At 35.1% G+C, this 13,394-nt stretch overlaps 2 long non-coding RNA genes across 2 annotated transcripts; both read left to right on the forward strand.

The window, feature by feature from the left end:
- The first annotated feature begins 3,329 nt into the window (after window positions 1–3,329).
- LOC120338430 (uncharacterized) lies at window positions 3,330–3,968 on the forward strand. The gene is made up of 3 exons (XR_005569089.2): window positions 3,330–3,470; window positions 3,554–3,636; window positions 3,870–3,968. It is a non-coding gene; the product is annotated as an uncharacterized LOC120338430 (long non-coding RNA).
- Window positions 3,969–8,303: 4,335 nt separating this feature from the next.
- On the forward strand, window positions 8,304–9,492 carry LOC120338279 (uncharacterized). Its single transcript, XR_013478012.1, has 3 exons — window positions 8,304–8,467; window positions 8,838–8,911; window positions 9,202–9,492. It is a non-coding gene; the product is annotated as an uncharacterized LOC120338279 (long non-coding RNA).
- The last annotated feature ends 3,902 nt before the right edge of the window (window positions 9,493–13,394 follow it).

A 13,394-nucleotide genomic window follows, 5' to 3' on the forward strand; every position in this document is an offset into this window, starting at 1 on the left:
TAATGAAAAAGCAAATGCTTAATGTAATTTACCAAGGTGGTAACGTTACGACCGTATAGGTCAGGTCGTATGATCGTACAGCTTCAGTAAATTATTAACATCTCAAGCACGCTCCATCAATAACTCTAATATTCGTGTGCTGTATATACATATTCTCCCTATTTTCAGGGTTGGTCACGTGGTATACATATACAACCCAAAATATACATATATATTCAAGTAATGTACATGTTCAACCAATAGATTATATATATATATACTGTGTAGCCTATATCATGATGATAACGCATATCTTCCAAAAAGGGTTTGTCAAGTATTGTTATCTGCCAGCCAATGGGAACAAATCTAATACAAGTACGTGGCCTTCTACGCAATTACAAAATGCGCGCCACCCGCTCGACGGTTTTACGAACACGTGGAACATCTCTGAGCTATTCACACCTACAAAGAGAACGTGTTTTGGCGTGTCGTACCCATGGTGCGTTGTCAAACCTGTTTATCAGAGAGAGTATAGTCATCATATCGCGTTACCATGTACGAGCTCACAAATTGGATAGTTATGCAAAACAAAGCCCTATTTATACGGATTATTTATGAAACCGTTTTGGACTCGTAATAAACGATTTTCATAATAAACAGACATCGTCTTTCAAATTCCAAGTCAAACGACCTCTCTAGAGTTCTACCGTTACCTAATACTCAAAGTGCGTAAGATGGTGATCAATATTTATTACTTATCGATCTTGATCGGTAAGTATGTTGATAGGTATTTGTCTGTTTGTTTGTCTGTTAGATACACGCGATATTTCACGAAAGCATGGTTCAGTCTGCAATCATGCAGGATCGATTTTCGCCACCTCGCTACATCATTGACTATTGCCACGCATGATCGCACAGAGGTCAAGCAACTAATATAATGGCGACAGTAATACAGTCAGCGCCAAAGTCGAGACGGGTTACCCTATTTGTGACATAATTTATTGGAAACGTGTATTCAAAAATTGAGAATTCATGCGACACAATAAATCTACAGAATAATTTCATTGTTCTGTCTGATTCCTGAACCACAATGAGGACTATTTCCAAGTGAGCAACAGATTCGATTTCGTACACACGTGAATTTCATTTAAATGATGTTTATTTCACAAAGTATCGCTATTGTTATTATTTTGTTAATGTTATTGTGTTAAAACTGAACCCTCGCCTATAGGCTCGCTGTCATGTATAGTCTTGCGTGAGTCAACTGTATTGTTATGTTATTGTTTGCTTGTGAATCTCACCTCATATAGTATGTTTGTTGATCAAATTTCAATACTACATCCCATTCTTCTTACTGATTGAATATCATAATTTATACCTCACGCGAAGAGATAGGCTACAAAGCTGTGCGGAATTTTTCCGAGAACGTCGAACACATTTGGGTTTCAATAGTATTCAAAATACCCCATGAAAATACAAATGAAGTCTAAGAAACAACGTAATATCATTTTAATCAATAATTTATCTGAACTATATAGCTCCCATAATGACTTTGGATAAATGCGTTCAATGAGTTAGTGGCGCTAACTCGAATATCATCTGTTTTAGTAGGTTTGTGTGGTAGTGTTATTTTACATAAATATGATGTCATGAGACAGGTAGCGAAACCCAATTATCTAATTTACATACACGTTTCTGAACTCTTTGCCCAATTGAGGAACAGTTGTTTTCAAACATTTCAACATAAAGAAGTTAATACATAAGTACGTATCATTTGTGAACATCGAGAGCTAGAAATGGTTGCTTTATTTCGAACGTAATGATTGCGGGTTATTTCAAAATATTTTAAAAACTCAACTGAGAAATATTGGGTTATTGGATCCTGAAGCATAAAGTTATAAATCAAGTCAGTATTTTACCAACAAATTGAATGTTGTTACGAGTCGGATTTTTATGAAGATATACCTGCTACACTAGAAGAAACAAATGGAAAAATACAAAATATTATATTAGCAAAAATAGTAACGAGATTAGTCATACAACTTTTTCGGGTTCACCCATTCTCTTCATTACATTCATGAGAATTACATTGGTTCGATGAACCGTGTTGCCGATTGCGCAAGTAAACTATACCTCAGTAAAAGAAATAGGGACAGCCCCCAGGAATCACTGCGAATATTCTAAAGGTGGATCTTAAGCCTAACAATTCAAAAAAATTCCCGACTTCATTTAGTCTAATTTGGCGGAAACCGTATATTTCTACAGACGTATATTGTAGACATGACTATATCAACTAAAAATGTTAAACAAAAGGCCTGATAAATGTGCCGTTGTGTTTTATACACGTATACAATCGTCACGCTAATAACCGAATTGCGTAAGTCATTTCTAGCAGTTTTGAGAAAAACGTAAAAAACTTCCTAATGATTTTGTTATGCAATTGAGAGTCAATAATTTGTCATGGTTCAATTTTTTGATCGTAGCCGGATTTAAGTTAATTTGTATGACGCAGTTAAGTGACGTCATAATGGCGCACTGTGACTTAGGCAGAAATGTGTCTATGACTTGGTGACATACGCAATTTTGCAACTTCACTATATGCACCAGTCCTGAAAACTAAACATTCCAAACACGAATGTAATTATCAGTATCTACAATGTCTAATCCCCAAAATAGCTAATCAATTTCAATTACATCATTTTTTATGTTTAAAAATATATATTTCATCAATATAACACGTTCTGCACACCCACTGAAATAGGATTAAGATTAAATATAAAGAATAAAACAGCAATGCACCCAATATAAAAGCCAACCAAGGTAAATTGGACTCGGACAGTGAATATCACAAGTGCACGTCTTCCTATACTGTAGTAAAAATTCAAATTAATACGCGTAAAGCTAGAATCCGAGATGCAAAAACTCGAAAATACTTGGCCGAGGTTATTTTGCCTTTGTGACGTCACAATAGTACTGCGGTAACAGTAATTCATTATGACGAAACAATTGCACAAATGTGCATGTCATACTAAATCTCCATTTTTATGGGTTTCGGAATTCCTAAAATAAAATCTGATTTAACAGACAGGTGCGCAGCATTACATAAATACCTATTTTATTAAAAACTCAAAATCGCCAAAAATGACATACGCAATTCGGTTATTAGCGTGACGCAATGTTGATTCGTTAAATTAAAGTGAATTAGGTTTGACGAGACACATATGAAAATACAGAAATTTCAGAATTCGACATTTACAAAAATTCCCATCTAAATACAATACGGTACGTCGATATGGAAAATTAACAACAAAATTTACTTCGTAATATAATGTTTTTTTTTTAATTTGTATTCAGATTATCTGTAACTAATAACTTTATACCGTATTTTTCATTATCTACATTCTACAACATGATCAGTTCAATTCAGCAATTTGTTCTCATGTTGGTTATGATGTTGATCATCGTTACAACCTTTATGACTGAAGTCGAAGGTAACAGCAGTTTTAAACATTAGTTAAACCTCTTTTGTTCAACAAGCTCGAAGGAAAACTACAAACAAATCTCATATTTTCAGGTTACATATACTGCAATACAATATTTGATTGCCCGGATGGATATCGGTTCTGCATTCACGAAAAATGCTTGACTCATTAATAGGTAATTTTCATTATGTACTTTAATTGTTTATCCACAATTATGAATTTGTTTATTTTTCTAAACGCAAGTAAACCTGCCTCACAATGTCCTAACAAATGTATAAATGATAACTGCTTGCTGGGAGCAGTGTATTCTCCACAGTAAAAATGTTTTAAATAATGACTTGAAACAATTCTGCAAGTTTTTATGCTCAAATTTCAATGTTGTGTTAAATATTTTAACTATTTTTGCAGGACAGAATTGACAAAATCGAGCAATGGTAGCAAAAAGAGAATTCTGAATAATGTTCAAAATTTTGGATAAATAATTTGAGAATAAATTTTCATCGAAAACTCTTTGTGATAAAGAATTTATTATTTTAGTAGAGTCGACAGTAGAGGTTTAGTGACTGAGACATTGATAACCTGTAAATAAAGTTTTAATATAAAGTAAAAAGAAAAAGATATAGTTTGAATCCATCGGAGCATCTCCCCTGTATGAAAGACAAAGAAACTCTCCGATTTCGGGTTTGAGTAAGATAGAGATATGTAAAACTCGAGTTGAAAGGTTTAACAGCGCAAAAATATGGAGAGTTTATTTGAATTGTCAATCCGAGAAAACATTATAGAAAGTTATATATATAAAAATAATGAAAAAGCAAATGCTTAATGTAAGTTACCAAGGTGGTAACGTTACGACCGTATAGGTCAGGTCGTATGATCGTACAGCTTCAGTAAATTATTAACATCTCAAGCACGCTCCATCAATAACTCTAATGTTCGTGTGCTGTATATACATATTCTTCATATTTTCACGGCTGGTCACGTAATACACATATACAACCTAAAATATACATATACATTCAAGTAATGTACATGTTCAACCAATAGATTTTATATATATACTGTGTAGCCTATATCATGATGATAACGCATATCTTCCAAAAGGGGTTTGTCAAATATTGTTATCTGCCAGCCAATGGGAACAAATCCAATACAAGTACGTGGCTTTCTACGCAACTACAAAATGCGCGCCACCCGCTCGACGGTTTTGCGAACACGTGGAACATCGCTGAGCTATTCACACCTACAAAGAGAACGTGTTTTGGCGTGTCGTACCCATGGTGCGTTGTCAAACGTATTTACCAGAGAGAGTATAGTCATCATATCTCGTTACCATGTACGAGCTCACAAATTGGTTAGTTATGCAAAACAAAGCCCTAATTTATACGGATTATTTATGAAACCGTTTTGGACTCGTAATATACGATTTTCAGAATAAACAGACATCGTCTTCCAAATTTCAAGTCAAACGACCTCTCTAGAGCTCTACCGTTACCTAATACTCAAAGTGCGTAAGATGGTGATCAATATTTATTTATTTGTTATTTGAGATATTCAAAAACATGATACAGCTGGTGTTAATCAGAATTGTATATTTGTATCGATCTCAATAAAAGCTGTGTTGATTTGAATATAAACATGAAACACGTAGCTCACGTGAATATGAGTGGGGATCCGATTTCATAAAAATATATTGTGGTTCATTTATGCTTCATCATTAGAAGAAATATTTTTAAAGAATCTTTGAATGATAACAATTGTACGTGTCAACAACTATACCATCAGAAAATCATAAGTTAGTGTTTTACGTGTGTATTTGATGATACACATATGTTACAAATTAAAAGCGTTTTGTTTCAACAACAACAACAGAAGAATTTACAAAACAATCATCAGGCCCACTCCGTGTGCATTAGCTGATCTGTATATATTTTTGTGTAAGATCCATTATTGTACTAACAAAATCAAATAATACTTTTCTCATACTCCATCATATTAATTGCAATTAAGTTCAGGTAATATTCGTGAATGCCCACGTCCAGGTCACGGTTATGTTAGCAAATTCCAATTTTAAATATTTAAAATTCCTTTGTCTTCGGCTCATGATTGTTTTAGGGTGCACGCACGTGGAAGCGAAAAAGTAGAGTGCAAATGTTTTTAGGCTTTGTTGTGTATATCTCGATTCCCATAAAAGTCAAGACTTAGATGGAATTTGCTTTGGCGCATAAGTTATGGTTTCCTAAAAGCAGACATCTCATTTGCATACTTATATTTCGAGTGAGACAAGGTAAATACAATGATAGGCCGTCAAGTGATGTGGTAAACCCTGATGTGGTGTAAACTTTGTATATATATATATGCTTTGGCTGTATATGTATATCACCTTACCAACCCTGTCGCAACCCTCTAGCATCTGTAAGTAGAGAATACTATACACACGCCGAAATCACCGTTGTCCTGAACCATGGCATAATTTTGTTGCAAATTATATGTTTTATTTAATTTTTACAAATACATACATTTAAAATTAAAAATTGCATCAAATCAACTCATTGTTTATATGCATTGTATGATCGTCAGCAGAGATCATTTCGAAAGTTCTTACATTGAAGACGGCACATACACCAGCACCGCAAGAACATGTACATGTATATTAATTAGTATGTCCTCGTTTGTTTCTTGATGTTATACAAATATAAGAAAACAGGAGTGATATAAACATTTTTTGTGATCGAACAAAAGTCCCATTCGTGACAGGGAAAAATATGATGCTCAAATATGATGCTTTTGGGTTCTGTTGCTCACATTTTGATTGCAACAACAGTTATAACGTCGAAACTGCACGGGTATTTGCATTGCCACTTATCGGTAAATTTAAATTCGCCTAATTTTGATGGCGAGGATCGCTCATGGTTTCCTGGAAAATCCAGACATCTAATTTACATACTATGTTTTTGTTTAAGTAGTTACGATTCACGCTTATGCACAAAAATTTATCAAATATTTTAAATTAGACAAGGCCAGCACTAATGTTTTGTATCGCTCTATGAAGCATGAATTGACGCGATCTATCTTTCAGCACACTTGATTGTATATGCTTAGGGTGACCGTATTTGCCATGGTTCAATTTTTTTATCGTAGCCGTAGTCATTACAAGAAACGACATTTTACTTCAATAAACTATTTTTTTGGTATCATTTAAAATGCATTCAAATAATAATTAAGAACACTATGAAAATAAAATACATTTCATTCCAAATATATATTTCGTTCACAAATATTACCTCAAAACACTATTGTTTTATATCCCAGAAGCTTAGTTTGCTCATTCAATTGATTCATAAACTCCTTCAATTGTTTTTGTTCTTTTCGTATTTTATCCGCCAACGCTTTGAACTTAATAACAAGTTGGTCCTCCGACGCAGTTTCAGGATTGAGTTCCGGTGTAATGACAGAATATGATGTTTTGGCGTCTTAATAAATTAAAATCTACAGTAAAAATCTTTAAACAAAATATTTTTCGATTCATGTCAAATAAAGCAATTCAGGATGAAAAATATATTAAAAACACTTATAAAAATTCATATCGGCTTACCTTCGGAATTAGCTACGGTACATAAGGCTGCACAAATTAGTACAATAAGTATCGAAATTTGAATTCTTCTCCTCATGTTGATATCGAACAAACCTTTTGGTTATCAAAAATTGATTTTCCTTTCACACAAATCCTATTATATTACATACCTCAGTGTTTTTGTGTTAGTTAATAATAATAACAGACGCATTTCCGTAACGTTGGTAATAATCACGTAATGTTGATATGTAAGATATGCGTGACTCGTGATTCCACGTTATTCAGTCAAAATATCCTAAAAACAACAATATATAAATAAATAATTGAGGATAAGACTCATGTAGAGGCGTGCGTTAAGCTCTACAATGCAAAATTTTATCAGCCGAGCTTTTGGTCACACGTTAGCTCAATTTTATTTTTCTATCTGAGAGTGCTAAATCAGGCTACTCATAAATATACATATATATTCTCTATGACCCTTGACCCGACGTCACTTTAACACTTTCGACGTTGTTGGCAAACGTCATATCTTGGGTTGAAAGCCATGCCCATCACCAAGGGTTATAAGTTGAATATGCAATGCCGAACCACCAGAAATAATCAGGTTTTTCAAACGTTATTTATCAGCGGCTATCTGTTTATGACCTTATTTGGGGAGAAATGCGCGAATGAGAGTCGTATAAGAGATAGTAGGAGGAATCTAATTCAAAGGTTTAACGCGTGTGGCGAAATTGACGTAGTGTACTTCTTACCTCTCAATCGGTTGTGATATGAATTTATTTCTAATTAAAGTATTGAAATAATGTATGTTTTTTACTTATGTGTTGTTCTTTATGGTGAAAAAATATGTCCTAATATTGTTAGTATTTGCAACATAGGGCTATGTCTTAATTTCTCGATAACGTTCGTTGTGTCACATAAAATTTCTCCCGTTAAACATGCAAAAATAGTCTTAAAACTGTACAGACGAAAAAATTCAATCGCACTGAAAGCCATTTGTGAAACTAAATCCCTTCCCAAGTGACTGATTTGGGTTGACACAAATTGCGACTCCGCCCTTAGCTTGAAAGACTTCTAATTCGAACAAAAACATTACGTAGTTACTGACTTGAAGTTTCCGCATTCGAATTATTCATCTGTGACGTCTGTGGTTTAATCTTAGGAAAACACCCCGAGGTGGGAGAGCCTACGACTGGCGTCAACCTTCTTTGTATCTTGTGAAGTTCTTTTGTGAAAGATTTCTCTATTGTGATGATTGTATATAAAAAGGGAAGTACAATAGAGTAGCCTTAGTCATTTCTTGGTTTACCTGCTTTGGATTCCTTTGTCGCACATATAAACGACTTCAGAAACAAAATGTATTCGCTCTATCAATTATGTTTGATGATGATCATGTTGATGGTTCTAATTGCAACCGTTATGAGTGGTGCAGAAGGTAATACATTAACGACATTTATGGAATTTATAAATAAATTGTTAAATCCTCTTACTAAAATGGAATTGCTCACATTACGATTGAATTCAAATTCTGAAAAATAAGAACAAACCAAGCAGCAAATACCTTGGTAGTAAAGTCTTCATATAATTTTATTTTTTTATGAAGCTTGTAATTGATGGTAATAAAAACGAGAATAATTAAAAAAAAATATTAACTACAATAATCAGAATAATTCATAGTTTAAAAAATGAATTTCAGAATCTGTAATTTCCAACCTCGGAGGAATTTAGAATTGAAAAATAAATGTGATATAAAGAAAATGTTTGAATGCATTTGAAAAGCGCTTTATAAATATTTAATATTCCAGGTTGCAGATTCAGCTCTGATTGCCCACCTGGGTATTCATGTATTCGTGGTCAGTGCTCAATGTACGCATAAAAGGTGAGACTCAAGTTTTAACAAGTAAACTAACTACTCTTGAGTTATGTGGATATAATATCACTACACAAATTTCCTTTCTTCATCACTCACAATCATACAATTTAAATAATCATAAATGTATCTTGATATACTTTTACACTCCGACCCCACCAACAGAATTAGTGCTTCACGTAGTAGCCTTATAAGTACCATTCATTGGCTTTCATGTATCGTGATGTTAAAGATGCTGACATTATTTACGTTTTAATAATTGTTATCATTTACCCGTTGCAATATATTTTTTATTGCAGGACTATGAGATGTTGATCTACCTTCCAGCTCATTTCAGAAATTAGTTTTCATCATTACAATATAAAAAATATTTCACATTTAATATTGATTCAAGTTATGTTAAACGTTTTAAGTGGACAAGTTCTGTTGACCATTTATTACAATTTTCTGAAGGGCGTCTCTGAAATTTTTATTATTTTTGATACTGCATTGGTCATTTAATTTGAATCATTACCTATTATTTTATTTTTATTGACTGACTTTCATTTTTATGTTTCAATAAAACCTGATATGAGCTGTTGAAGATATAATTCTATGGTTTTATCGTTTTGTTTTGTTGGGAATCGGTAACAGCGTTGAGGGGAGGCATCGATTGTTATTATGGAGTCATATGAGGTTTATTCAGATGCGAGCAGTAGAACGTGGCATCAGAATATAAATGTGACATCTTGATACAAATATGTATTGGCTTTTATATCCACTGATGGAGTGAAGATGACGTCTACTCTTGTCCTATTTGACCTCTGAGACACGCGGGACAAGGGAGACCATTGGGAAGTGTGATACACGTTGGAGAATTCAGACAGGTGGGACACGACACTTTTGAGGCATCGAATAGTTGTTATTTTGTTATACATTCAGCAATATTTTAATTGATTCCCGTCCCCTCCATACATGAATATCAACTAGTTGTTAGATAGTCATTATCAAAACAGTAATAAATCAAATGCAAGACAATAGTTATTTTAACATAAGGGTTGTATTCCTTCCTATTTATTGCATATGATTAGCATCGGAATATAACAGGGCCATTTGTAATTCATGTTTTTTTTTTACAATGTAGTATTACTCAATCCATGGCAAATGGCTCAGATAGTGATATCAAACTTAATTTTTGGGCGCTCCCAAACCTTACTGAATTACTTTTGAGCATTGAGCATTAAATATATACAGTGGTGGGATTCAAATTTTTTGCTGCGCATAGGGTAGAGAAATGACACTCGTCGTCAATACGTTGTGGTACATCTGCTTGCAATTTAGTAGTTCATGTAAACGTTCTAAAACACTCCGTACTTTCCATTGCCTTTTTAGCGAAAGGGCTGCTCGTAATAAACTCGATTTAAAAGAGGTATTGATGAGATTCTACATTGGGTGTATCCAGAGCATGTTTCATTTTTACGCGAATCAAAAATATTGCAATAACAAATATTTTATTGTGTACCATATGTATACCAAAAAGGATAGATAGTTTGAAGGCGACTGGCGCAATATCATTGTTATAAGCGATCAATAGTCTTTAACTTGCGTTATATTATCAGGATATTTGTCGTCGTTTTATTAGGAGTGTTTATAATGCACACGATGGATATTGTTACAGATCTAACCTTGAATTTTAACTAGTTCAGGTATGTAGTGGGATTTATAGAGGCAAAAGTACAAAGATAGCCGTTAATTAGTAAAAACAGAATTGATTATGGACTCGGTAAAAATGATGTGGACTCGAAATCGTATCCGAGTCCAAAAAATGCCTGGATTCGACTCGAATCCGAGTCCGGATCCGAATCCCGGCCCATCCCTACTCGTTGATAATCAAATTTATCCTAGAGTGCTATTTTGAATGTTAACGATCCTAATCAAACGAAAAGAGTTTAGGGCGTGGTGACTGATCCTTTCTCCTTAGGTTCTACTGACTACAACTGTTAACCGGCGACCATTTTGTTTTGTTTTTATCAAATACTTGATACTTAACACTTCCTCCAGCAATGCTGCCCTTGGCGTTCATCACTAGCATATAACCCATATACAATGACACAGTTATTGATCAGATTAAATGCGACCGTTATTGCATTATAAAGAACATAAAGTTTACATATAATATGATATTTTTTGATCATTTCTGTTGTTTCATTCTAAACTTTCTTGATTATATAAAATGACGTCACTACATTGATTTTCCGCTTGATTTAATTTGGCGGTCACGTGATTAAGGAAAGGTTAGAAAGGTTGGTACCGAAATACCGGGAAAACAGCCTGCAGCTTTTTGAATAAAACAGGGCTTTTACGTTTTGTTCTTTGATTGATTCTACAAGATTGGTCATTTATATTATTTGTGTTTTGTGTGGAAATGTTTGCAAGGCCTAAAAAAGGGTCTCGTGTAGTTTCGTACCTAACATACTTCTAGTGGGCGTAGCATCACAATTTTTTGACATATTAATTCTAACCCCCGTCTGACTATGCCATCCAAAATTTACGTCACTACGACATCACAATCACATCACAGAGCTTGCCAAATATACGTACGATCACCCGAAATGGCATCGGCGCCGACGATAAAGAACTTACTAACGTCAGCGATCTCTCTCATATTGGGATCGTCGCGACAAAAAAACGAGAGAAATGGCCGTTAGATTTCGGGTGCGCAGACGAGCGCGTCTTGGATGACAGTTCGTATAGTTTGAAGGACTCTATTACGTCTTGTGACGTCGCAGAGACGTAATTTTTAGAGGACATAGTCAGGTGAAAAATAATACATCAAAGCCCTGTTAGGGCTGTAGCCTACTGGGGTATGGTGCCATAAGTGCTTCTAGTGGGCGTAGCTGTAGCGTAACCCTTTTTGCAAATGCACCGAACCGGCGATAACGAACTCACTATCCTCAGTGATCTCATTTCGGGATCGTTACGGTGAGAAAACGAGAGAGAGTACAACTTTGTATACGACGTAGCTTGTTCGATTTCGGGTGATCGTCTGCGCCTTTTGGACAACGGTCCATGACGTAATTATGGATGGCGTAGTCCAGGGTCGTCCAACCTTTTTGACCGAAGGGCCACATTTAGTTTACTATTAAGTGCGCGGTCCACTCAACATGATAGTAATGTTTTAGTTTTGCTACACTGACTACAAGTTAATGAAAAACAAACAATACCCTCACGCCAAACTTTCACAATTATAAGAACAATAAAACTGTGGTTTCCCAACCACTGATGGGCCGCCATCAGTGGTTATTCCCGACAGTTTTGCCAAAGACGAACCAAGACGCTCAATCATTTTTATCACAGCTCCCAATAAATCAACGCCTGGAGTCGTGCCCTTAATTGGAACAATGGCTGAGAGCTCTCTGGTAATTTCAAAATCATCATTAACTGCCCGCATGATTAGCAGTAGACTTGATGTCAGTGCTTTCGTCAAGCGCCAGGGAATATCATGAAAACTCTCCCGCTTTTGCTCTTCAACACGGCGAGAACCGTCTGTCTTGACATGCCTATTTTTGCAAACGTCTCTTTTATTTACGGACATAAAATATTGGTAACCCGAACAAAACATATATCAACGAATTCTCAATCAGGGCATGGCTTCGATTGTTTTGCAATTATTTCTGCCACGAAGTAGATCGCTTTGTGATATTAATGTAGCGACTATGGAACCTTTATGTATCGATATCTCCTCCCAGTTGTTTTCGATTCAAAATGGCATTTATTGCTCGTTTGAAATGGCTGGCAAATCGTATTTGAGGAAAATAAACAAATCGTTTGTATTTTTGCATACTACATCACTCGAATATTAGTTATACTCATTTTTTTTTATTAAATTCCGAAAAATACAGCGCGGGCCACTCGAAATGCTTCCGCGGGCCACATTTGGCCCGCGGACCACGGGTTGGACGACTCGGGCGTAATTCGATGGAGGTTGAGTATGACAAAAAATTGTTGAGTCACGCCCACTAAAAGTACTTGTGGTACCAAACTATACTTGACCCGTCTACTGCTGGTCTAAAAATACTGAAATAGTAGCCTACCATGGTGCCGGTCAAAGGATATCAAGTGTTCGCATTGGAAGTTGGAACCGGTATGAAAAATTCTATCATTCAGATTAATATTGGTGTACAGGTATGGGTCGGCCGGGATGTACAGAAACCTCGGCACATGGAAACCTCGAGCTTACGGCTATCACTGTTTTTGTGTTCAGTACTCTTGACCTAATTAGAAAGGTTGATGTATATTGCCAGGCGTCAAATATGTGGTAGGACATGCATATCAGTTGATTGGCTATATACTGATCGGGTTGGCTGTGCACGCGCAGGTATGTATAGTCTGTATATGCATATCTTCAACTTTATATTTCTATCATATTTTCATTGCTTCTTGGCCAACTAGAGTCTCCCTATTCTACAGTCTGTTGGTTTTTTTGTCGAATTCAAAGTTATACAAAATCTCT

The sequence above is a fragment of the Styela clava genome, chromosome 10 (assembly GCF_964204865.1).
Source record: "Styela clava chromosome 10, kaStyClav1.hap1.2, whole genome shotgun sequence".
In the NCBI taxonomy this organism is placed as follows: domain Eukaryota; kingdom Metazoa; phylum Chordata; class Ascidiacea; order Stolidobranchia; family Styelidae; genus Styela; species Styela clava.